The sequence below is a fragment of the Ranitomeya variabilis genome, chromosome 5, assembly GCF_051348905.1.
Source record: "Ranitomeya variabilis isolate aRanVar5 chromosome 5, aRanVar5.hap1, whole genome shotgun sequence".
Classification (NCBI taxonomy): Eukaryota; Metazoa; Chordata; class Amphibia; order Anura; family Dendrobatidae; genus Ranitomeya; species Ranitomeya variabilis.
The window spans coordinates 686472864-686499317 of NC_135236.1; the positions used below are offsets into that span (position 1 = coordinate 686472864).

The 26454-nt window shown below is 51.8% G+C and overlaps 1 long non-coding RNA gene across 8 annotated transcripts in view; it reads left to right on the plus strand.

Moving 5' to 3' along the window:
* Positions 1–26454, plus strand: part of LOC143777157 (uncharacterized) — a 68975-nt gene that overhangs the window by 7870 nt on the left and 34651 nt on the right. For 2 of the 8 annotated variants that reach the window (XR_013215979.1, XR_013215978.1), the window contains exons 1-2: positions 2–124; positions 6527–6638. This is a non-coding gene — a long non-coding RNA (uncharacterized LOC143777157). Of the gene's footprint in view, positions 125–6526; positions 6639–12054; positions 12607–19016; positions 21115–26454 lie in introns of those variants that run through there. The other 6 variants (XR_013215977.1, XR_013215980.1, XR_013215981.1 and 3 more) reach the window with 6 other exon arrangements.

Consider the following 26454-nt stretch of genomic DNA (forward strand, 5'->3'; position numbering starts at 1 on the left):
TACATCGCTGGTTGCCCAGGCAACACGTTTCCGCTACCAGAGAGAAGACAGAGGCGCTGTGGTCTCCGGGAAGATGGCGGCGGCGGTGTGTGGGGAAGACGCTGCAGAGTGGTCGGCTGCTATGGTAACCAGCTCTCACTAGCGCCTTAGAGGGAGTAGAGAAGGGCCACATTGCAGGGGGCCACATTACAAGGGCTCTGCGGGGGCCACATTACAGGGGCTGTGCGGAGGCCACATTACAGGGGCTGTGCGGGGGCCACATTACAGGGGCTCTGCGGAGGCCACATTACAGGGGCTGTGCGGAGGCCACATTACAGGGGCTGTGCGGAGGCCACATTATAGGGGCTGTGCGGGGGCCACATTACAGGGGCTGTGCGGGGGCCACATTACAGGGGCTGTGCGGGGGCCACATTACAGGGGCTGTGCGGGGGCCACATTACAGGGGCTGTGCGGGGGCCACATTACAGGGGCTGTGCGGGGGCCACATTACAGGGGCTCTGCGGGGGCCACATTACAGGGGCTGTGCGGGGGCCACATTACAGGGGCTGTGCGGGGGCCACATTACAGGGGCTGTGCGGGGGCCACATTACAGGGGCTGTGCGGGGGCCACATTACAGGGGCTGTGCGGAGGCCACATTATAGGGGCTGTGCGGGGGCCACATTATAGGGGCTGTGCGGGGGCCACATTATAGGGGCTGTGCGGGGGCCACATTATAGGGGCTGTGCGGGGGCCACATTACAGGGGCTGTGCGGAGGCCACATTATAGGGGCTGTGCGGGGGCCACATTATAGGGGCTGTGCGGGGGCCACATTATAGGGGCTGTGCGGGGGCCACATTATAGGGGCTGTGCGGGGGCCACATTACAGGGGCTGTGCGGAGGCCACATTATAGGGGCTGTGCGGGGGCCACATTATAGGGGCTGTGCGGGGGCCACATTATAGGGGCTGTGCGGGGGCCACATTACAGGGGCTGTGCGGGGGCCACATTACAGGGGCTGTGCGGGGGCCACATTACAGGGGCTGTGCGGAGGCCACATTACAGGGGCTGTGCGGGGGCCACATTACAGGGGCTCTGCGGGGGCCACATTACAGGTGCTCCTCCCCATCTCCAGGCTTGGCGCAGTGCAGGATGCAGGCAGCTCATTCACTGCACACACTCCAGAATGCTGCACCCTGCACTGCGCCACCACTGGCCGTATTCCCTGGAGCCACCACTGGCTGTATTCCCCGGAGCCACCACTGGCCGTATTCCCCGGAGCCACCACTGGCCGTATTCCCCGGAGCCACCACTGGCCGTATTCCCCGGAGCCACCACTGGCCGTATTCCCCGGAGCCACCACTGGCCGTATTCCCTGGAGCCACCACTGGCCGTATTCCCTGGAGCCACCACTGGCCGTATTCCCTGGAGCCACCACTGGCCATATTCCCTGGAGCCACCACTGGCCGTATTCCCCGGAGCCACCACTGGCCGTATTCCCCGGAGCCACCACTGGCCGTATTCCCCGGAGCCACCACTGGCCGTATTCCCCGGAGCCACCACTGGCCGTATTCCCCGGAGCCACCACTGGCCGTATTCCCCGGAGCCACCACTGGCCGTATTCCCCGGAGCCACCACTGGCCGTATTCCCCGGAGCCACCACTGGCCGTATTCCCCGGTGCCACCACTGGCCGTATTCCCCGGTGCCACCACTGGCCGTATTCCCCGGTGCCACCACTGGCCGTATTCCCCGGAGCCACCACTGGCCGTATTCCCCGGAGCCACCACTGGCCGTATTCCCCGGAGCCACCACTGGCCGTATTCCCCGGAGCCACCACTGGCCGTATTCCCCGGAGCCACCACTGGCCGTATTCCCCGGAGCCACCACTGGCCGTATTCCCCGGAGCCACCACTGGCCGTATTCCCCGGAGCCACCACTGGCCGTATTCCCCGGAGCCACCACTGGCCGTATTCCCCGGAGCCACCACTGGCCGTATTCCCCGGAGCCACCACTGGCCGTATTCCCCGGAGCCACCACTGGCCGTATTCCCCGGAGCCACCACTGGCCGTATTCCCCGGAGCCACCACTGGCCCTATTCCCCGGAGCCACCACTGGTCGTATTCCCCGGAGCCACCACTGGCCGTATTCCCTGGAGCCCATTGCTCACACAGGGCACTGACTGCACAGCGGCTTATAAGCTCTCTGACAGATTTCATTGCGGTCACACACTGAACCTGGTTTTCCCATGATGCTTATTTGAATTGTCGCTTCGCCTATCAGCATCACATACTCGCCTGAAGCGCTCGTTTTCTTGTACGTGTGCAGTGAGTTTTTTTCTGAACTTTCGCTCTCCGTCTTGGCGCCGCGCTCCTCATCGCCTGTAATGTTATCTCTCGGCGTCCGCTCATTTCCTGCTGTCTCCAGCGGTGGTAGTAATGACGTGGTGTGGCTGGTGGTGCCTCCTCTCACCCTCCATGTTGGCGCCTCGCTCCTTGTGAGAGACGAGGGAGACTCCATTTTGGATTTCTGAATTCAGGCCCCATAGATTCTCCTGGATCTCCCTCTGCTCCTGAAGTGGCCCCCACCCTTGGGATAAGTGCACATATTCCCAAAAGAGCAGAACATTACCATTTGGCCAGAGAATTAGAGGCCGCGTGTTAATGAGCACCAGGCAGAGCAGGAGGCCACAGTACACCATGAAGCTGCAGAGCACCAGGTAGAGCAGGAGGCCACAGTACGCCGTGAAGCTGCAGAGCACCAGGCAGAGCAGGAGGCCACAGTACGCCGTGAAGCTGCAGAGCGCCAGGTAGAGCAGGAGGCCACAGTACGCCGTGAAGCTGCAGAGCACCAGGCAGAGCAGGAGGCCACAGTACGCCGTGAAGCTGCAGAGCACCAGGTAGAGCAGGAGGCCACAGAACGCCATGAAGCTGCAGAGCACCAGGTAGAGCAGGAGGCCACAGAACGCCGTGAAGCTGCAGAGCGCCAGGTAGAGCAGGAGGCCACAGTACACCATGAAGCTGCAGAGCACCAGGTAGAGCAGGAGGCCACAGTACGCCGTGAAGCTGCAGAGCACCAGGCAGAGCAGGAGGCCACAGTACGCCGTGAAGCTGCAGAGCGCCAGGTAGAGCAGGAGGCCACAGAACGCCATGAAGCTGCAGAGCACCAGGTAGAGCAGGAGGCCACAGAACACCATGAAGCTGCAGAGCACCAGGTAGAGCAGGAGGCCACAGTACGCCGTGAAGCTGCAGAGCACCAGGTAGAGCAGGAGGCCACAGTACGCCGTGAAGCTGCAGAGCACCAGGTAGAGCAGGAGGCCACAGAACGCCATGAAGCTGCAGAGCACCAGGTAGAGCAGGAGGCCACAGAACACCATGAAGCTGCAGAGCACCAGGTAGAGCAGGAGGCCACAGTACGCCGTGAAGCTGCAGAGCACCAGGTAGAGCAGGAGGCCACAGTACGCCGTGAAGCTGCAGAGCGCCAGGCAGATAGGGAGGCCACAGAACGCCATGAAGCTGCAGAGCACCAGGTAGAGCAGGAGGCCACAGAACTCCGTGAAGCTGCAGAGCGCCAGGCAGATAGGGAGGCCACAGTACGCCATGAAGCTGCAGAGCACCAGGCAGAGCAGGAGGCCACAGAACTCCATGAAGCTGCAGAGCACCAGGCAGAGCAGGAGGCCACAGAACGCCATGACGCTGCAGAGCACCAGGCAGAGCAGGAGGCCACAGAACTCCGTGAAGCTGCAGAGCATAAGCACCAGCTGGAGATGGCTCGGCACCGGTCCCCATCGGAAGCCTCATGAAACCAAGTTTTCCAAAGTCCGCTCTGAGGACTTCCCCGTGTTAGAAAAGGACGGAGACCTGGACTCATTTCTGCTGGTGTTTGAGTGGACCTGCTGCCAACACCCACTGGCCCCGGATCAGTGGTCCAAGTACCTGACCCTCCCGCCCCCCCATTTGAGGGGCAAGTCCCTGGACCTCCTGGGGTTCTTACCTGCCGGGGAGGAGCAGGACTGTAACTGCATCAAATGGGCCCTGATCCAGCAGTTCAACCTCACCCCGGAGTCTTACCGCAGGAAGTTCCCGAGCCTGTAGAGGGGCCCAAAGGACACCTGGGCCGACCACATGCGGGCCCTTATGAGAGCTGCCGAGCACTGGACCAAGGGTATGGAGCTCACCACCCCCAGGAGATTCAGGAGCTGTTTCTCACATAATTCCTGTGGAACTGACCTGAGGACCTCCAGCAGTTCCTCCGTGACCGGAAGCCAAGGGGGGGCCTCTGCTACAGCCGCCCGGACGGATGAATACGCTGACAATAGGGCACCTGAGGCCAATAGGGCCGCCAGCACACCTAGAGAAGGAGTAAGACCAATCCTGCCCGTTTTCCTGCCTCCTAGAATGCAGGGGGTGCACCCCTCTGCTCCCCTCTCCAGGTCAGGGGTGGAACCCTGCCCGTTGCCAAGGTGTATTTGGACTGGGGCGCCGGGATGGGAATGTAGGAGGTGGGGGTATCGGCAAATATTCCCGCCAATGTTTTGCTTTGGACCGATTTGGAGCAGCTAGTGTCCAAATATGTGGCCACTGAACCCCCAAGTTCGGCTTCCATAGACTGTCTTGAAATGTCCACTGCTAATGATGTTGATGTATTGAATGTGTCTCCTGCTGTGGATGTGGAAGCGAAATCTGAAACTGTCCCACACACTGCATGCACAGGGAAGGCAGCTGTGACAGGCTAGGGGTGTGAAGATGCCCTCAGGAGTGGTCAGCCATTGTGCTGGGATCTATTGTCCTCTAGTGGGAGAGACAGGGGGCATGGAGCTGCAGAGAGGGAGGCTGCCACGGGAAGTGCAGGGCCCCTACATGAATTCAACCCTAAGGATCATCTTTATTCTCATTTGCACAAGGAAAGACTAGAAGCAATGGGAGGAAACTGAATGGGAGGAGACACAGATTAGATATTAGAAAAAACTTTTTGACAGTGAGGGTGATCAATGAGTGTAACAGGCTGCCACGAGAGGTGGTAAGTTCTCCTTCAATGGAAGACTTCACACAGAGGCTGGACAGACATCTGTCTGGGATGATTTAGTGAATCCTGCTTTGAGCAGGGGGTTGGACCAGATGACCCAGGAGGTCCCTTACAACTCTATGATTCTATGATTCAGACTGCTGAGTTCAGTACCGCAACAGCAAGCGGAACAGACCCTGGGGATTGGGGGTGTCACAGGAGACATGGAGCCACCATGCAAGGCCCCAGGGCAGGAGTTCCCCACATCAGGGATGTCAGGAGGCATGCTAGTCTGCCTGACCTGGCGACTTGGTCAGGAGCCAAGGGGAAGTGGGCACTACCCATAGTTGCAGCGGTCGTGGCCACTGTCACCAGGAGTGGGAGTGCCAGAGCCCAGGGAACCTCTGAGGTCTGGTGGCCTCCCCACCTCCGACCAAGTGGCTGCTGAGTCAGGCGGAGGCCAGGAGACAGGTCTAAGGGAACTGACAGAGGACATGCAGTTTCGTCTATTCTGGCCACGTCTAGTCAGGGGTTTCAGGCAGCGTTAGAAGCTGATAACTGCCTGAAAGCTCTTAAAGAACAGGTGGTACAGCCTCCCATTGGAGTCAGACCACGAGCGGGTGGTCTGGGACCAGGGGCGGCTGTACCGGGTAACGGTCTAGCAGGGTTCACCGGAGGTGTGGCTCAGGGACCGACAGTTATTGGTATCCTATCCGTTCAGGGTGGAATTGTTGTGGATCACACATGAGATTCCGATGGCTGGATGCCTGTTGTGAATTCTGTTCTCGAACTCCCTCCTGTGGTTATGAATGGTACTTCGGCGAGTTCTGTTCTTGGACTCCCTCTGGTGGCTGTGAGTGGAGCTGCTGGTTCTGAGGTTCCTTCCCCAGCTGATCTCGTTTAGGCCTTGGCTGGCTGCTCTATTTAACTCCACTTAGATCGTTACTTGATGCCAGCTGTCAATGTCTGTTACCGCTGCCACTGCCTCTGCCCGCCGCGCTCTCACCGCTCCCGCTGCCCGCCGCACTTCTGCCTCGGACTCCGGGTGTCTCCGCTCTGCCTCTCCGGCTGCGGCTTCTGTTACCGCTGCTGCGCGCCCCCGTCGCTCGGGCACTCTCCTCCCTCCTGCAGCGGCACGCACCCGGCATTCCACTTCCGGGTCCAGCCTTGCCGGCAGTCCCCCAGCACTTCCGGTGCCCTCGGTCTCTGGGGGAGTGCAGGGGTTGCGCAGGCGCCCTAGTTTCGCTAACATGCGCAGGCGCGTAGTGACTAATCCACTCCCTGGGATCTAAGGTCTGTAATCTCTCCTCCAATCCCGTTTCTGCCTCTGCTATAAGAGGCAGTCTCTCCTGCGTTTGGGTGCCTGATTATCATAGCATTGTCTGTGCGTCTGGCCCTGCATTTCTGTGCTCTGTACTCTTGTACTCTGTACCGCCCGTTCTGTGTTTAGCATTTCCCAGCCCTGCTCTTTGTTATCCGTATCTCTCTGGGTGTCTCCCTTGTGCTTGGTTTCGTTCCTTACTTTGCCTTTTGTTATTTTTCCACAGTTCCTTTCCGTTCCAGTCTCCTGCCTCCAGTTTGTCTGCAGCTTCCCGGTTTTCCTTCTCCATTCCCTGTATTCTCCTCCTGCGAGCCGTCCCTCTTGGTACTTCGCCGTGGGTAAGTGACCTCTGGGCCTGCCCTGACGGTCCCTGTATAGGGGTCGGTTCCATCTAGGTCCGCTCGCCCAGGGGTAGGTCTCCCACGGTCCAGAGGGTCCACTCTCTTCCCTACCTTGACCGTTAGTGTCCTAGTACTGGTTCAGTTCTCTTGGATCTTTCAGATGACCTGTCTACTTCAGCAAAAGCTAAGTCCCTGCTAGCTTATTTGTTTACCACTGTTTTTCTTGTCCAGCTTGCTATCATGATTCTGCCTGGCTAGCTGGAAGCTCTGGGATGCAGAGTGGCACCTCCACGCCGTGAGTCGGTGCGGGGGTCTCTTTTGCACACTCTGCGTGGTTTTTTGTTAGTTTTTTATGCTGACCGCAAAGATACCTTTCCTATCCTCAGTCTGTTTAGTTAAGTCTGGCCTCCTTTGCTGAAACCTATTTCATTCCTGTGTTTGTGACTTCCATCTTAACTCTGTCAATATGTGTGGGGGCTGCCTATTTCTTTGGGGAATTTCTCTGAGGCAAGGTAGGCTGTATTTTCTATCTTTAGGGGTAGTTAGCTCTTAGGCTGTGAAGAGGCGTCTAGGCAGAGTCAGGTACGCTCCACAGCTATTTCTAGTTGTTGTGATAGGATTAGGGGTTGCGGTCAGCAGAGCTCCCACTTCCCAGAGCTCGTCCTGTATTACTAGTTTGCTCATCTGGTCATTTCTAGTGCTCCTAACCACCAGTTCATCATAACAGTACAGCTGGCCAGTAAAGTGTTAATGCATCTCAATAGAGGGATAAGAGAAGTTCTGAGACCATTTTTTTTTTTTCCTCTGCAGCGTGTTTTGTCTTTTCCCCTAAATCTCTGGGTGGTTCAGGACACAGGTGTAGATATGGACATTCAAGGTCTGTCCTCTTGTGTGGATCAACTCACTGCAAGGGTACAAGGCATTCAAGATTATGTAGTTCAGAACCCGATGTTAGAACCCAGAATTCCAATTCCTGATTTGTTTTCTGGGGATAGATCTAAGTTCCTGAATTTCAAAAATAATTGTAAACTGTTTTTTGCCTTGAAACCCCGCTCCTCTGGTGACCCCATTCAGCAAGTAAAAATCATTATTTCTTTGCTACATGGCGACCCTCAAGACTGGGCATTTTTCCTTGCGCCAGGAGATCCTGCATTGCTTAATGTAGATGCGTTTTTTCTGGCGCTTCGATTGCTTTATGATGAACCAGATTCAGTGGATCAGGCAGAGAAAATCTTGCTAGCTTTGTGTCAGGGTCAGGATGAAGCGGAGGTATATTGTCAGAAGTTTAGAAAGTGGTCTGTGCTTACTCAGTGGAATGAATGTGCCCTGGCAGCAATTTTCAGAAAGGGTCTTTCTGAAGCCCTTAAGGATGTTATGGTGGGATTCTCCACGCCTGCTGGTCTGAATGAGTCTATGTCCTTGGCCATTCAGATCGATCGACGCTTACGTGAGCGCAAAAATGTGCACCATTTGGCGGTGTTTTCTGAGCAGAAGCCTGAGCCTATGCAATGTGACAGGACCTTGACCAGGGCTGAACGGCAAGAGTACAGACGTCAGAATGGGCTGTGTTTTTACTGTGGTGACTCCACTCATGCTATCTCTGATTGTCCTAAGCGCTCTAAGCGGTTCGCTAGGTCTGCCACCATTGGTACCGTACAGCCAAAATTTCTTTTGTCCGTTACTCTGATTTGCTCTTTGTCATCCTATTCTGTTATGGCATTTGTGGATTCAGGCGCTGCCCTGAATTTGATGGACTTGGAGTTTGCCAGGCGCTGTGGTTTTTTCTTGGAGCCTTTACAGTATCCTATTCCATTAAGGGGAATTGATGCTACGCCTTTGGCCAAGAATAAACCTCAGTACTGGACTCAGTTGACCATGTGCATGGCTCCTGCACATCAGGAGGATATTCGCTTTTTGGTGTTGCATAATCTGCATGATGTGGTCGTGTTGGGTTTGCCATGGCTACAGGTCCATAATCCAGTATTGGATTGGAAATCAATGTCTGTATCCAGTTGGGGTTGTCAAGGGGTACATGGGGATGTCCCTTTGTTGTCTATTTCGTCTTCCCATCCTTCTGAAGTCCCTGAGTTCTTGTCAGATTACCGGGATGTATTTGATGAGCCCAAATCCAGTGCCCTACCTCCTCATAGGGATTGTGATTGTGCTATTAATTTGATTCCTGGTAGCAAGTTTCCTAAGGGCCGACTTTTCAATTTGTCTGTGCCAGAACACGCTGCAATGCGGAGCTATATAAAGGAGTCCTTGGAGAAAGGGCATATTCGCCCGTCGTCGTCACCATTGGGAGCAGGGTTCTTTTTTGTGGCCAAGAAAGATGGTTCTCTGAGACCTTGTATAGATTACCGCCTTCTTAATAAAATCACGGTCAAATTTCAGTACCCTTTGCCGCTACTGTCTGATTTGTTTGCTCGGATTAAGGGGGCTAGTTGGTTTTCCAAGATAGATCTTCGAGGAGCGTATAATCTTATGCGTATTAAACAGGGCGATGAATGGAAAACAGCATTTAATACGCCCGAGGGCCATTTTGAGTACTTGGTGATGCCATTTGGGCTTTCTAATGCTCCATCTGTGTTTCAGTCCTTTATGCATGACATCTTCCGAAAGTACCTGGATAGATTCATGATTGTATATTTGGATGATATTTTGGTCTTTTCGGACGATTGGGAGTCTCATGTGAAGCAGGTCAGAATGGTGTTCCAGGTCCTTCGTGCTAATTCCTTGTTTGTGAAGGGGTCTAAATGTCTCTTTGGAGTTCAGAAGGTTTCATTTTTGGGCTTCATTTTTTCCCCTTCTACTATTGAGATGGACCCTGTTAAAGTTCAGGCTATTTATGATTGGACTCAGCCTATTTCTGTGAAGAGCCTTCAGAAATTCCTGGGCTTTGCTAATTTTTACCGTCGCTTCATCGCTAATTTTTCTAGTGTGGTTAAACCATTGACTGATTTAACCAAGAAAGGTGCGGATGTGGTCAATTGGTCCTCTGCGGCCGTTGAGGCTTTTCAGGAGCTGAAGCGTCATTTTTCTTCTGCCCCTGTGTTGTGTCAGCCAGATGTTTCGCTCCCGTTTCAGGTTGAGGTGGATGCTTCTGAGATTGGAGCAGGGGCTGTTTTGTCTCAAAGAGGTTCTGATGGCTCTGTGATGAAACCATGTGCTTTCTTTTCTAGAAAGTTTTCGCCTGCTGAGCGCAATTATGATGTGGGCAATCGAGAGTTGTTGGCTATGAAGTGGGCGTTTGAAGAGTGGCGACATTGGCTTGAAGGAGCCAAACATCGAGTGGTGGTCTTGACGGATCACAAGAATCTGACTTATCTCGAGTCTGCCAAGCGGTTGAATCCTAGACAGGCTCGATGGTCGCTGTTTTTCTCCCGCTTCAATTTTGTGGTTTCGTACCTTCCGGGTTCTAAGAATGTGAAGGCTGATGCCCTTTCAAGGAGTTTTGTGCCTGATTCTCCGGGAGTTCCTGAGCCGGCTGGTATTCTCAAAGAGGGGGTAATTTTGTCTGCCATCTCCCCTGATTTGCGGCGGGTGCTGCAGGAGTTTCAGGCTGATAGACCTGACCGTTGCCCAGCGGAGAAGCTGTTTGTCCCTGATAGATGGACTAGTAGAGTTATCTCTGAGGTTCATTGTTCGGTGTTGGCTGGTCATCCTGGAATCTTTGGTACCAGAGATTTGGTGGCTAGATCCTTTTGGTGGCCTTCCTTGTCACGAGATGTGCGTTCTTTTGTGCAGTCCTGTGGGACTTGTGCTCGGGCTAAGCCCTGCTGTTCTCGTGCCAGTGGGTTGCTTTTGCCCTTGCCGGTCCCGAAAAGGCCCTGGACGCATATTTCCATGGATTTTATTTCAGATCTCCCTGTCTCTCAGAGGATGTCAGTTATCTGGGTGGTTTGTGATCGCTTCTCTAAGATGGTCCATTTGGTACCTTTGCCTAAATTGCCTTCCTCCTCTGATTTGGTTCCATTGTTTTTCCAGCATGTGGTTCGTTTACATGGCATTCCGGAGAACATCGTGTCGGACAGAGGTTCCCAGTTTGTTTCAAGATTTTGGCGGTCCTTTTGTGCTAAGATGGGCATTGATTTGTCTTTTTCTTCAGCTTTCCATCCTCAGACAAATGGCCAAACCGAACGAACCAATCAGACTTTGGAAACTTATCTGAGATGCTTTGTTTCTGCTGATCAGGATGATTGGGTGTCCTTCTTGCCTTTGGCTGAGTTCGCCCTTAATAATCGGGCCAGCTCGGCCACTTTGGTTTCGCCTTTTTTCTGTAATTCTGGTTTCCACCCTCGTTTTTCTTCAGGGCAGGTTGAGCCTTCGGACTGTCCTGGTGTGGATTCTGTGGTGGACAGGTTGCAGCAAATTTGGACTCGCGTAGTGGACAATTTGGCATTGTCCCAGGAGAAGGCTCAACGTTTCGCTAACTGCCGTCGCTGTGTTGGTCCCCGACTTCGTGTTGGGGATTTGGTTTGGTTGTCGTCTCGTTATGTTCCTATGAAGGTTTCGTCTCCTAAGTTTAAGCCTCGTTTCATTGGTCCTTATAACATTTCTGAAATTCTTAATCCTGTGTCATTTCATTTGGACCTTCCAGCTTCTTTCGCCATCCATAATGTGTTCCATAGGTCGTTATTGCGGAGATATGTGGCGCCTATGGTTCCCTCCGTGGACCCTCCTGCTCCGGTGTTGGTCGGGGGGGAGTTGGAGTATGTGGTGGAGAAGATTTTGGATTCTCGTATTTCGAGACGGAAACTTCAGTACCTAGTCAAGTGGAAAGGTTATGGTCAGGAGGATAATTCCTGGGTGGTTGCCTCTGATGTTCATGCTGCCGATCTTGTTCGTGCCTTTCATTTGGCTCGTCCGGATCGGCCTGGAGGCTCTGGTGAGGGTTCAGTGACCCCTCCTCAAGGGGGGGGTACTGTTGTGAATTCTGTTCTCGAACTCCCTCCTGTGGTTATGAATGGTACTTCGGCGAGTTCTGTTCTTGGACTCCCTCTGGTGGCTGTGAGTGGAGCTGCTGGTTCCTTCCCCAGCTGATCTCGTTTAGGCCTTGGCTGGCTGCTCTATTTAACTCCAGTCAGATCGTTACCTGATGCCAGCTGTCAATGTCCTAGTACTGGTTCAGTTCTCTTGGATCTTTCAGATGACCTGTCTACTTCAGCAAAAGCTAAGTCCCTGCTAGCTTATTTGTTTACCACTGTTTTTTTGTCCAGCTTGCTATCTTGACTTTGTCTTATTAGCTGGAAGCTCTGGGATGCAGAGTGGCACCACCGCGCCGTGACTCGGTGCGGTGGTCTCTTTTGCACACTCTGCGTGGTTTTTTGTTAGTTTTTTATGCTGACCGCAAAGATACCTTTCCTATCCTCAGTCTGTTTAGTTAAGTCTGGCCTCCTTTGCTGAAACCTATTTCATTCCTGTGTTTGTGACTTCCATCTTAAGTCACAGTCAATATGTGTGGGGGGCTGCCTATTTCTTTGGGGAATTTCTCTGAGGCAAGGTAGGCTGTATTTTCTATCTTTAGGGGTAGTTAGCTCTTAGGCTGTGAAGAGGCGTCTAGGCAGAGTCAGGTACGCTCCACGGCTATTTCTAGTTGTTGTGATAGGATTAGGGGTTGCGGTCAGCAGAGCTCCCACTTCCCAGAGCTCGTCCTGTATTACTAGTTTGCTCATCTGGTCATTTCTAGTGCTCCTAACCACCAGTTCATCATAACAGATGCCTAGGGATCACTAAAACCAGCGCCAGGCTAGCCCAGCATTTCTACTGGCCTAAAATGGGGGCTGATGTGGCTGCCTACTGCCGTTCGTGTGACACCTGTCAGAGGGTGGGGAAGGCGGAGCTGCACCCCAAAGCCCCACGAGTAACTCTGCCCATCATTGAGGAGCCTTTCAAGAGGGTAGCTGTAGATCTCAGTGGACCGCTGTCCATTCCCAGTCGCTCTGGGAAATGCTTCATACTGATGGTAAGTAGATTATGCCACCCGGTACCAAGAAGCGGTAGCTTTGTCGTCCATTCGGGCCGAGAAGGTGGCTACCGCCTTACTGGAGATTTTCAACCAAGTTGGGTTTCCCCAGGAGATGCTCACCAACCGAGGTACCCAGTTCATGTCACAACTGATGGCGTCCCTTTGTAAGCAATTACATGTGCAACATCCGTATCACCCACAGACCAATGGCCTGTGCGTGCGGTTCAATGGCACCTTGAAGCAGATACTTAAGATGTTGGTCGACTACCGCGGGAGAGATTGGGAGCGGTACATCCCACACCTGTTATTTGCCTATCTGGAGGTTCAACAGGGTTCTCCCCCTTTGTGCTCCTGTATGGGCGACATGTGCAGGGGCCCCTGGCTCTGGAGAAAGATGCATGGGAAGGGGACTTGGCCACCCCTGGAGTGTCGGTCATCAAGTATGTCATGTGCTTCCGGGACAAGATGATGGCCTTGACGAGGTTGGTGCATGACAATATGGCGCAAGCGTAGACTGACCAGAAGCATTGGTACAACCAGAATGCTTGCGAATGCTTGCTACCAGGTGGGCCAAAAGGTGTGGGTACTGGTTCCCGTACCACAGAACAAGCTTCAGGCGTACCTAGTCACCCTGGACCACGCCCGTGGAAGGAGGAATCCTTCCATATGAACATGATGAAGGCCCATCATGAGCGGGAGGCCTGCACCCTCCCCGTGTGCAACCTTCCCGAGCAAGGAGAAGCAGAAACCTTCCTGGATCTGCTCCCCCAGGTCAATGTGAGTGGATCCATTGAGCATGTGAATGTTGGCAACCAGATCTCGGAGGACCAATGGTCCCAGCTGGGGGTCACCCTACACTACTTCCGGGAGCTGTTCCGCAGCCTGCCCGGAAGGACTGAGACAGCTTTCCAGGGGCTCAAAACCGCCCTCTCTAGCTTCTTAGTACTACAAGCTGTTGACTTTGAACAGCAGTTTGTAGTACAGACCGACGCCAGTGACTTTGGCCTTGGTGCTGTGCTCAGTCAGGTTAACTCAATGGGCCAGGAACGTCCTGTCTTGTACCTGAGCAGGAAACTATTGCCGAGGGAGGTGGCCTACTCCACGATGGAAAAGGAATGCCTGGCAATTGTATTAGCCCTGCAGTGTCTGCAGCCCTACTTATCCACTTCCCCGTGGAGATTGACCACAACCCCCTCAGCTGGTTACACATGGTCTCCGGGACGAATGGGAGGTTGCTACGGTGGAGTCTTGCGCTCCAGCAATACCACTCCACCATTCACCACAAAAGGGGGCGGGACCACGGGAATGCTGAAGGTTATCCCGACAAAGGAAGGTTGCAGAAGGGCATGCGGTGGAACACAGGAACGTGATACCCCCTAGCTCCCTCTAAAGCGGGGAGGTGTGAGGGATGTAGGAGACTCCATTTTGGATGTATTAATTCAGGCTCAATAGATTATCCAGAGATCTCCCTTCCCACTCCTGAATTACCCCCCCACCCTTGGGATAAGTACACAATTCCCAAAAGAACAGAACTTTACCATCTGTCCAGAGAATTAGGGTACCGTCACACATTGAAATTTTCATCGCTGCGACGGCACGATTCGTGACGTCGCAGCGTCGTATAATCATCGCTCCAGCGTCGTAGACTGCGGTCACACGTTGCAATCACGGCGCTGGAGCGATGCCGAAGTCCCCGGGTAACCAGGGTAAACATCGGGTAACTAAGCGCAGGGCCGCGCTTAGTAACCCGATGTTTACCCTGGTTACCAGCGTAAACGTAAAAAAACAAACAGTACATACTCACCCGTCGGTGTCCTTCAGGTCCCTTGCCGTCTGCTTCCTGCTCTGAGTGCAGCCGTACAGTGAGAGCAGAGCGCAGCACCGCTGTGATCTGCTCTCACTTTCCGGCCGGCACTCAGAGCAGGAAGCAGACGGCAAGGGACCTGAAGGACACCGACGGGTGAGTATGTACTGTTTGTTTTTTTACGTTTACGCTGGTAACCAGGGTAAACATCGGGTTACTAAGCGCGGCCCTGCGCTTAGTTACCCGATGTTTACCCTGGTTACAAGCGAAGACATCGCTGGATCGCTGTCACACACAACGATCCAGCGATGTCAGCGGGTGATCAAGCGACGAAAGAAAGTTCCAAACGATCTGCTACGACGTACGATTCTCAGCAGGGTGTCTGATCGCAGTAGCGTGTCAGACACAGCGATATCGTAACGATATCGCTGGAACGTCACGAATCGTAACGTCGTAGCGATGGAAATTTCAATGTGTGACGGTACCCTTAGAGGCCATGTGTTAATGAAGGCAAGGAGGAGCTGAGCTGGGACCCCCTGTTGTCTTTTGTGCAAGGCGGCCCACATCATAGTAAAGCTCTAGACAGAGCGTCACCAAAATCAAGAGATGAATTATGAGAGCACCATACATCTCAGGGTGAAGTCCAATATACCACCAGAACCCTGGGAGCCCTCCGCACGCACTCCTGCGTCTCATATCTCTCTAGCTGTCCCAGATATATCAAGCCTGGCTCTCCAGAACCACTTAGCCGACCCGAGTTTGGACTCTCCATATCATATCGGTCCAGCCCCAACGAAGCCGTTGAGGTGTCAGTCGCCCCGTTTGGACCTCTCGCTAGGAAGTTATGACCCATCCTAGATATTGGGAATTATTTCAGCTAGGAGGAAAATGGAGGAGAATTCAGTCCAACCCAGAGAGGCGGTGGCGAATATTGGAGGGGGCGAGCTAAGGGTTAAAAGCTAGCTACACACCTCTAGCCAGTGTCATTGTTCTGCCAAGGAAGCCATGTCACGTCACATGTGGAGGCGGACCAGAAACTAAGAAGGTGCCTGTGGATACGAGAGCTTTTCCTGGGGCCCACATACTATAAGGAACGGTAACGTGATGCATACAGCTAACTGCTATCCCCAACCTGTACCCTCCCTTTATCTGTACCTTTATCTGCACCTCTGGCTGTAATCTCTGTATATTACTCTGTATATATGTGTATTATCTAGTTTGCCTTTCGACAATTAAAATATCAAATAATTTTGGGCTGCTCTTTTACCTCAAATCCGATTTCCACCGTCCGTGAGTCCGGCTAGCACTTATACGCTACCTGGGGTTGGTTTCTGACCCGATATAAGCTGGTTAACGGAGCGGGCTTGTATCTAACGAGGAACTGGTGGCAGCATACCGTTCTGGTGTTATTTGGGGATCCTGGCAGCTGCGGATCGGAGGTATATATATTCCCGGCCTGGGAATATATACCACCCTCACTGCAGAGTGCCTGATAACCAGTACGTGACAGGGCAGCCTCTCCGGCTATTACTTAGGTGCAGTTCCCTGACTGACCTGATGGTAAGGGGGGTGCCAGAGAGCTGTGATTGTGTAAGCTCTGTCACAGATTGGTGACGGTGGGAGGATATCACTATCCCCCGGCTCTCCTCTCGTGTGTTTTCCTTAGGCTGGGGGTCACACTTGCGAGTCTCTCACATCAATACCCGGCGCTGCCACCAGCACTTGGGACCGGAAATACATGCACCGCACACTCCAGTCCCGAGTGGCGGCGGCAGCGCCGGGTATTGATGTGAGAGACTCGCGCGAGTTTCTTGCATCACACTCGCAAGTCTGACACTGACATTACACTCCTCATTACCTGTAATGTTATATCTCCCCCCCCCCCCCCCCGTTTCCCGCTGTCTCTCCATCGGCGCTTGTACTGACATGGTGTGGCTGGTGGTGCCTCCTCTCGCCCTCCATCTTGGCGCCTCACTCTCCATGCTGGCGCCTCGCTCCTCATTACGTGTAATGTTATCTCTCTGTGGCCCCCCATTTCCCGCTGTCTCTGGCGGTGGTAGTAATGACACAGTGTGACTGGTGGTGCTTCCTCTCGCCCTCCATCTTGGCACCTCGATCTCCATCTTGGTGACTCGCTCCTCATTGCCTGTAATGTTATCTCTTGGTGGCCGCTCATTTCCCGCTGTCTCCGTCGGCGGTAGTAGCGACGCGTGTGACTGGTGGTGCCTCCTCTCGCTCTCCATCTTGGCGACTCTCCATCTTGGTGACTCGCTCCTCATTACCTATAATGTCATTTCCCGCTGTCTCCGTCGGCGTTTGTACTGACGTGGTGCGGCTGGTGGTGCCTCGTCTCGCCCTCCATCTTGGCGCCTCGCTCCTCATTGCCTGTAATGTTATCTCTCGGTGGCCGCTCATTTCCCGCTGTCTCCGTCGGTGTTTGTACTGACGTGGTGTGGCTGGTGGTGCCTCGTCTCGCCCTCCATCTTGGCGCCTCGCTCCTCATTGCCTGTAATGTTATCTCTCGGCGGCCGCTCATTTCCCGCTGTCTCCGTCGGCGGTAGTAATGACACGGTGTGACTGGTGGTGCTTCCTCTCGCCCTCCATCTTGGCGCCTCACTCTCCATCTTGATGACTCGCTCCTCATTACCTATAATGTCATTTCCCGCTGTCTCCGTCGGCGTTTGTACTGACGTGGTGTGGCTGGTGGTGCCTCGTCTCGCCCTCCATCTTGGCGCCTCGCTCCTCATTGCCTGTAATGTTATCTCTCGGCGGCCGCTCATTTCCCGCTGTCTCCGTCGGCGGTAGTAATGACACGGTGTGACTGGTGGTGCTTCCTCTCGCCCTCCATCTTGGCGCCTCACTCTCCATCTTGATGACTCGCTCCTCATTACCTATAATGTCATTTCCCGCTGTCTCCGTCGGCGTTTGTACTGACGTGGTGTGGCTGGTGGTGCCTCGTCTCGCCCTCCATCTTGGCGCCTCGCTCCTCATTGCCTGTAATGTTATCTCTCGGCGGCCGCTCATTTCCCGCTGTCTCCGTCGGCGGTAGTAATGACACGGTGTGACTGGTGGTGCTTCCTCTCGCCCTCCATCTTGGCGCCTCACTCTCCATCTTGATGACTCGCTCCTCATTACCTATAATGTCATTTCCCGCTGTCTCCGTCGGCGTTTGTACTGACGTGGTGCGGCTGGTGGTGCCTCGTCTCGCCCTCCATCTTGGCGCCTCGCTCCTCATTGCCTGTAATGTTATCTCTCGGCGGCCGCTCATTTCCCGCTGTCTCCGTCGGCGTTTGCACTGACGTGGTGTGACTGGTGGTGCCTCGTCTCGCCCTACATCTTGGCGTCTCGCTCCTCATTGCCTGTAATGTTATCTCTCGGCGGCCGCTCATTTCCCGCTGTCTCCGTCGGCGGTAGTAATGACACGGTGTGACTGGTGACAGTGATGTCTCGGTGGCGCTGCCGGCCGCAGTGGATGCCATTTGTCACTTGTTATTACTGGCCGTGGCGGCACTGATAATGAGTTGTTTAGCGCTCGGCGTCACTGCAGCGCGGTCTCGTGCAGCCGCTCTCCGTCAGGACCTGACAGCACAATTTATCTCACACTAATGTAATTGTCTCTGGCAGAAGAGATTGCAGCTGAGCACCACAAGTGCCAGACGGCCTCTGCTGCATGCAGGTGAGGTATAAGCCCCCCAAGGACCCCGGTGGTGAGGATCTACCACCTGCTAGTACTAGCTCTGCATCGTGGACGTCTGACAACCTCACACGCACACGGCAGGTTGTCAGCGGCAGCGTTGTGGTGTTGGCTGTGTAGACCTCTGATTCCTAATGTTGGGGGATGGGCCCCTCTGTCCGGCGGACCCCGGCTTGTCAGCCGCTGGTTAATTGCTCCTGACGTCCCGGATCTGATCTGCGATTTTCGTCTTGTTAATTAGACGCCATTAATACTCGGGCTTGTCACCCTGTCAGGATCCATTTATCTGATGTCCGGCACACGGGGCGATGGTGGCTGGGGACGGGCGTCCGCTGTTCTGGGGTCTCTGCACATCACCATTGGTGAAGTCATTATCATCGCGGTAAAGGGCGGTGCTGCACCTGACGCCCGCCATGGAAAGTTCTGCTGGCTTCCAGTACAGCGCGCTCTCGGGCTGGGATTTGTCCCAGAGATTATTTCCCATAGACGTCTCCAGATGATGTGGCCGCACTACTACCCTCATCCTCTACATCACAGATCGCACTGCTCTGCAGAAAAACGCATCCTGCGGGCACATTTGCAGGATCCATTTTTTGCCCAAAACGACGGATTGCGCCGGATTGCTAAAAACGCAAGTGTGAAAGTAGCCTTCCATTTGCTGATTTCTGTAGTGTTCCAGCGGCGGCTGTGCTCACTTCTGTCATGGAGCTTCTACAAACATTGTGTCTTTATTGTTTCCTCCTCTTTGTTACATTGTTAGTGGAGCCTTCAGTATTCGATCTCAGGGCGACCAATCAGGAATCACCAACTCCGCTCCGCTGACGGCACCCTACTCCTATAAATGCCCTGTGTGGGGTATACACGGTTAGGGTCTCTTAGCTTAGTGACATGGTTCTATGTGTTTTTCAGATATGCCTCGCTCTTACATTAATAACGCAGAGAAGTCACTTCAGCATCACAAAGGCGAAACTTGCCTGCCATGATGAGGAGAGCCTACAACCTGAATTATGGCTGCAGAATAGGATGTCGGGACAAGAGGTGGGCTCCGCACACAGGCTGCAATGGATGAATGTCAAAGGTCACAGCCAAGGGGATGTGCGGAACCCACCACATGTTACCTTTTTGTCACGAACAGCCCTCTGCTGCCTCCCTATCATCAAGACAGCTATGCAATGGACCAGCGATTAACAGAGGACGCCGAGGCTGTGTCCACTACTAGGCCGGATATTGGGAACTCACAGTGAGCGTATGGGGTATACACCTCCCATTCCAACCCAACACATGGTATATACAGCTCTGGCAATAATTAAGAGACCACCACATCATATCCCTGTCATGGCCGCCCAATCTCCAGACCTGAACCCCACTGAAAACCTCTGGAATGTGATCAGGAGGAAGATGGAGAGTCACAAGGCATCAAACACAGAAGAACGGCTGACATTATTGTACCAGGAGCCGTGTGAGAGACTGGAGGAAAGCTGCCGAGACGCAGGAAAGCTGGGATTAACAATCATGGTTATTCCACAAAGTATTGATTTCTGAACTCTTCTGGAGGTAAAACATTAGTATTGTTGTTTCTTTTGAAACAAGGTTTTTATTGAGTTATAACAGATAATACACGTAATGGCATGTAAAAGATACAAAATAAGCATTCCATCAGGTATCGTAAGAATATAGTGAATTACATGACCGTGTAATAATGGTAGAATGAAATCAAAACAACATAGATATACCATAAACTTTAGAAACTAAGAATTGAAACTAGCAGGAATTAAACAAAAAAGAGATCATCCATAGCCCGTTTAATGAGATTCCATTTACCCCATCTAGATTGGAACTGCTCCTCTGTTGAGTGGAGTGTAAAATGAATTTTTTCATAAGCTTGTTGATTATCCACAAACATAATCAAGGTTTTGATGTCAGGAGCCTGCTTACTTTTCCAACCCTTCGCTATGTGGAAAGCCGCAGACATCAAGATATTGCATATCAAAAATTTATTATTTTTAAATTGTTGTTTCTAAATGATTATGAACTTGTTTTTTTTTTGTTATTTTGACCATTTTTCGCTGTCAGAAAAAAAAATACAAAATTTATTGCTTGGAACTTCGGAGACATGTTGTCAGAAGTTTATAGAATAAAAGAACAATTTACATTTTACTCAAAAATATAAAGAGGAAAATCAGATAAACTGAACATTTTGCAGTGGTTTCTACATTTTTGCCAGAGCTGTACTGTATACAAACTCCGGTACGGTCACTTTCCACTCCACAATAACAAAAGTAACTATTAGCTGCCAGCACCAATCGTATATACAGGCCATATTGGACACACGTTAAAGGTATCGTATGGCTTCAGGGGTGCGGTTTACAGAACAAGAGGAACAGAACTATTACATTTTATATTACATCTAGAATTATGGGTGGAGTTTATAAAAAAAAAATATACAAAGCTGTTCCAAAGGAATAAAACAGTACAAGATATACAATTACATAAAAGGATGAAGAAAAGAAAATGACTAAACCTGACGTCACTGCTATGGCTTAGCGGACGGAAGCAATCCGTTTCAAAACATCTGTAAATGTGGATCATGCCTACACGGCGATGTATCTTCCGACATTAAACAGATCATAATTTGCCTTGTGCTTTTATCAGCACCTAAGTTGCTCACCTCCCCTTGATGACCTCACGTGGGTCTGTTTGTAGGACGTTCTCAGCCCTTCAGGATTTTATGCGCTCCCCAAGATTTCACGGTGTTGTTGCTCCTGGCGATCACAGGTGTTCAATATATATTATGTATATTTTTTTATTGTGATTTTTGCCTGCTGTCAGCTATCTGACCACTATTTGGGCCTGATTGGCGTGTCTCACAGTTATGAATAAATCTGCATATTCTTCCTCTATTAGTCCTGAAGTTGAGAATGTATATCCCATCAATACTGGCTCTATACAGCCCCAATATTCACATCTTTCCAACAGGGCCCAAGTGTCTAGTTGTAAATGTCCAGTTTCCCCTGAAGACAACAGTATTTGTTTATTGTCCTCATTTATATACAATGCTCAGGAAGGATATAATGTAACTAGGGCGAGTACAAAGGAGGGCAACAAAACTAATAAAGGGGATGGGAGAACTACAATACCCAGAAAGATTAGCAAAACGACTGAGGGGCGACCTGATAACCATGTATAAGTATACTAGCTGTTTCCAGGCAGCTAACGCCCGGCACGCTCATTGCTATCTAATTAACGCTGCTGGTGATTAAAGTAAATAATGACAACAATAGTGTGGTGATGTGGTGGGGGGCGGGATTATGTGTGGTGGGGGGGGCGGGATTATGTGTGGTGATGTGGGGGTGGGATTATGTGTGGTGATATGGTGGGGGGCGGGATTATGTGTGGTGGGGGGGCGATATTATGTGTGGTGATGTGGGGGCGGGATTATGTGTGGTGATGCGGGGGTCGGGATTATGTGTGGTAATGTGGGGGGGCGAGATTATGTGTGGTGATGTGGGGGCGGGATTATGTGTGGTGATGTGGGGGTCGGGATTATGTGTGGTAATGTGGGGGGGCGAGATTATGTGTGGTGATGTGGGGGCGGGATTATGTGTGATAATGTGGTGGGGGGTGGGATTATGTGTGGTGATGTGGTGGGGGGCGGGATTATGTGTGGTGATGTGGTGGGGGGCGGGATTATGTGTGGTGATGTGGTGGGGGTCGGGATTATGTGTGGTGATGTGGTGGGGGGCGGGATTATGTGTGGTGATGTGGTGGGGGGCGGGATTATGTGTGGTGATGTGGTGGGGGGCGGGATTATGTGTGGTGATGTGGTGGGGGGCGGGATTATGTGTGGTGATGTGGTGGGGGGCGGGATTATGTGTGGTGATGTGGTGGGGGGCGGGATTATGTGTGGTGATGTGGTGGGGGGCGGGATTATGTGTGGTGATGTGGTGGGGGGCGGGATTATGTGTGGTGATGTGGTGGGGGGCGGGATTATGTGTGGTGATGTGGTGGGGGGTGGGATTATGTGTGGTGATGTGGTGGGGGCGGGATTATGTGTGGTGATGTGGGGGTGGGATTATGTGTGGTAATGTGGTGGGGGGGCGGGATTATGTGTGGTGATGTGGGGGTGGGATTATGTGTGGTAATGTGGTGGGGGGCGGGATTATGTGTGGTGATGTGGTGGGGGGCGGGATTATGTGTGGTAATGTGGTGGGGGCGGGATTATGTGTGGTAATGTGGTGGGGGGGCGGGATTATGTGTGGTGATGTGGGGGTCGGGATTATGTGTGGTAATGTGGGGGGGCGAGATTATGTGTGGTGATGTGGGGGCGGGATTATGTGTGATAATGTGGTGGGGGGGCGGGATTATGTGTGGTGGGGGGTGGGATTGTGGGGGGTGGGATTATGTGTGGTAATGTGGTGGGGGCGGCATTATGTGTGGTGAGGTGGGGGCGGGATTATGTGTGGTAATGTGGTGGGGGGGCGGGATTATGTGTGGTAATGTGGTGGGGGGCGGGATTATGTGTGGTGATGTGGGGGCGGGATTATGTGTGGTAATGTGGGGGGGGCGGGATTATGTGTGGTAATGTGGGGAGTGGGATTATGTGTGGTGATGTGGTGGGGGGTGGGATTATGTGTGGTGGGGGGTGGGATTATGTGTGGTGATGTGGTGGGGGGTGGGATTATGTGTGGTGATGTGGGGGGTGGGATTATGTGTGGTGATGTGGTGGGGGGTGGGATTATGTGTGGTGATGTGGTGGGCGGGATTATGTGTGGTAATGTGGTGGGGGGTGGGATTATGTGTGGTAATGTGGTGGGGGGTGGGATTATGGGTGGTGATGTGGGGGGTGGGATTATGTGTGGTGATGTGGTGGGGGGCTGGATTATGTGTGGTAATGTGGTGGGGGGTGGGATTATGTGTGGTGATGTGGGAGGTGGGATTATGTGTGGTGGCTGGATTATGTGTGGTAATGTGGTGGGGGCGGAATTATGTGGTGGGGGGGTGGGATTGTGTGGTGATGTGGGGGGTGGTATTATGTGTGGTAATCTGGTGGGGGGCGGGATTATGTGTTTTGATGTGGTGGGGGGCGGGATTATGTGTGGTGATGTGGTGGGGGGCGGGATTATGTGTGGTGGGGGGGCGGGATTATGTGGTAATGTGGTGGGGGGCGGGATTGTGTGTGGTAATGTGGTGGGGGGCGGGATTATGTGTGGTGGGGGCGGGATTATGTGGTGGGGGCGGGATTATGTGTGGTGATGTGGTGGGGGCGGGATTATGTGTGGTAATGGAGTGGGGGCGGGATTATGTGTGGTGATGTGTGGGGGCGGAGCTACTGTGCAGGGGGCGGGATTAGCGAGTTATCATGATGCCATATATATATATATATATATATATATATATATATATATATATATATATATATATATATATATATATATATATATATATACATATATATATATATATATATATACAGTTAGGTCCATATATATTTGGACAGAGACAACATTTTTCTAATTTTGGTTATAGACATTACCACAATGAATTTTAAACAAAACAATTCAGATGCAGTTGAAGTTCAGACTTTCAGCTTTCATTTGAGGGTATCCACATTAAAATTGGATGAAGGGTTTAGGAGTTTCAGCTCCTTAACATGTGCCACCCTGTTTTTAAAGGGACCAAAAGTAATTGGACAATTGACTCCAAGGCTATTTCATGGACAGGTGTGGGCAATCCCTTTGTTATGTCATTCTGAATTAAGCAGATAAAGGGCCTGGAGGTGATTTGAGGTGTGGTGCTGCATTTGGAAGGTTTTGCTGTGAAGTAAACATGCGGTAAAGGAGCTCTCCATGCAGGTGAAACAAGCCATCCTTAAGCTGCGAAAACAGAAAAGACCCATCCGAGAAATTGCTACAATATTAGGAGCTGCAAAATCTACAGTTTGGTACATCCTGAGAAAGAAAGAAAGCACTGGTGAACTCATCAATGCAAAAAGACCTGGGCGCCCACGGAAGTCAACAGTGGTGGGTGATCGCAGAATAATCTCCATGGTGAAGAGAAACCCCTTCACAACAGCCAACCAAGTGACCAACACTCTCCCGGAGGTCGGCGGATCACTATCCAAATCTACCATAAAGAGAAGACTGCATGAAAGTAACTACAGAGGGTTCACTGCACGGTGCAGCCACTCATAAGAATCAAGAAGAAAAAGGCTAAAAACATCTAAAAAAGCCGCACAGTTCTGGAGGAACATTCTGTGGACAGATGAAACCATGATCAACCTCTACCAGAATGATGGAAAGAGAAAAGTATGGCGAAGGCGTGGTACAGCTCATGATCCAAAGCATACCGCATCATCTGTAACCACGGCGGAGGCAGTGTGATGGCTTGGGCATGCATGGCTGCCAGTGGCACTGGGTCACTAGTGGTTATGGATGATGTGACACAGGATGAATGAATTCTGAGGTCTTCAGAGCCGCCATACTGTGTGCTCAGATCCAGCCAAATGCAGCCAAACTGATTGGTCGTCGTTTCATCCTACAGATGGACAATGACCCAAAACATGAAGCCAAAGCAACCCAGGAGTCTATTAAAGCAAAGAAGTGGAATATTCTGGAATGGCCAAGTCAGTCACCTGATCTCAGCCCAATTGAGCAGCATTTCACTTGTTAAAGACTAAACTTCAGACAGAAAGGCCACAAACAAACAGCAACTGAAAACCACCGCAGTGAAGGCCTGGAGAGCATCAAAAAGGAGGAAACACAGCGTCTGGTGATGTCCGTGAGTTCAAGACTTCAGGCAGTCATTGCCAACAAAGGGTTTTCAACCAAGTACTAGAAATGAACATTTTATTTAAAATTATTGAATCTGTGCAATTACTTTTGGTCCCTTTAAAAACAGGGTGGCACATGTTAAGGAGCTGAAACTCCTAAACCCTTCATCCAATTTTAATGTGGATACCCTCAAATGAAAGCTGAAAGTCTGAACTACAACTGCATCTGAATTGTTTTGTTTAAAATTCATTGTGGTAATGTCTATAACCAAAATGAGAAAAATGTTGTCTCTGTCCAAATATATATGGACCTAACTGTATATATATATATAAGGGGACAATACAAATATCTCGCTGAGGATCTGTTTATACCAAGGAAGGTGATGGCACAAGGGGGCATTCTCTGCGTCTGGAGAAGGTTTTTCCACCAACATAGAAGAGGATTCTTTACTGTTAGGACAGTGAGAATCTGGAATTGCTCGCCTGAGGAGGTGGTGATGGCGAACTCAGTTGAGGGGTTCAAGAGAGGCCTGGATGTCTTCCTGGAGCAGAACAATATTGTATCATACAATTATTAGGTTCTGTAGAAGGACGGAGATCTGGAGAATATAGGCTGAGCTGGATGGACACGCGGCTTTTTCAGCCTTGAAAACTCTGTTACTCTGTTAAACATTATCGTCGCTGTCCCCGATGGGGCTCACAATCTAAATTCCCTATCAGTATGTCTTTGGAATGTGGGAGGAAACCGGAGACCCAGGAGGAAACCCACGCAAACACGGGGAGAACATACGAACTCTTTGCAGATGTTGTCCATGGTGAGATTTGAACCCAGGACCCCAGCACTGCAAGGCTGCTGTGCTAACCACTGAGCCACCATACAGAGCTAACCACTGAGCCACTAAGCTACTTTCAAAGGTGTAAGATTTTTGATTTTCCTCTCGAATCTAGAAATCTCTGTCTCTATGACTTCTTCTCACAATAGATATCCTACTTTAATTACCTGTCCACTGCAGGGAGTCTGGGCTTCAAAGGAGTTTTAATTAGTTTTGTCACATCTTAGCTACCACTAATTTCTTTTACCTCATATGTCAAATGTGGTTTTATTATGCAAAAGAGGTTTAGATTGTCAGCTCTAACTCCCGCTGGAGATTTTAATTTGGTTTAATTTTGGCTAATTTTTTAATTTCCCCGGCTGCCCCTCCATGTGCCGTCCCTGGCTCCCTTCTCTGAGCCATCCCTCCGTGTGCCGTCCCCAGCTCCCCTCTTTGAGCCGTCCCTGGCTGCCCCTCCATGTGCCGTCCCTGGCTTCCCTCTCAGCCGTCCCTCCGTGTGCCGTCCAAGGTGCCCCTCTGTGAGCACAGGCTGTCTAATTCTCATTAGTGCTCCAGAGCTGCACTCACAATTCTGCTCACTTCAGATCTCTAATATGCCAGCCAGAGTCTGTCCCACCAGACATATTACCAGCAGATGTGTGAGGAGGCAGCGTCACTTCAGCGGCCGTGGTCCAGGTAATGCTCAGTAATAGAACTATCATCATTTCCTCTGCCCTTGTGAGATGTCTGCTGCGATCAGTCTGGG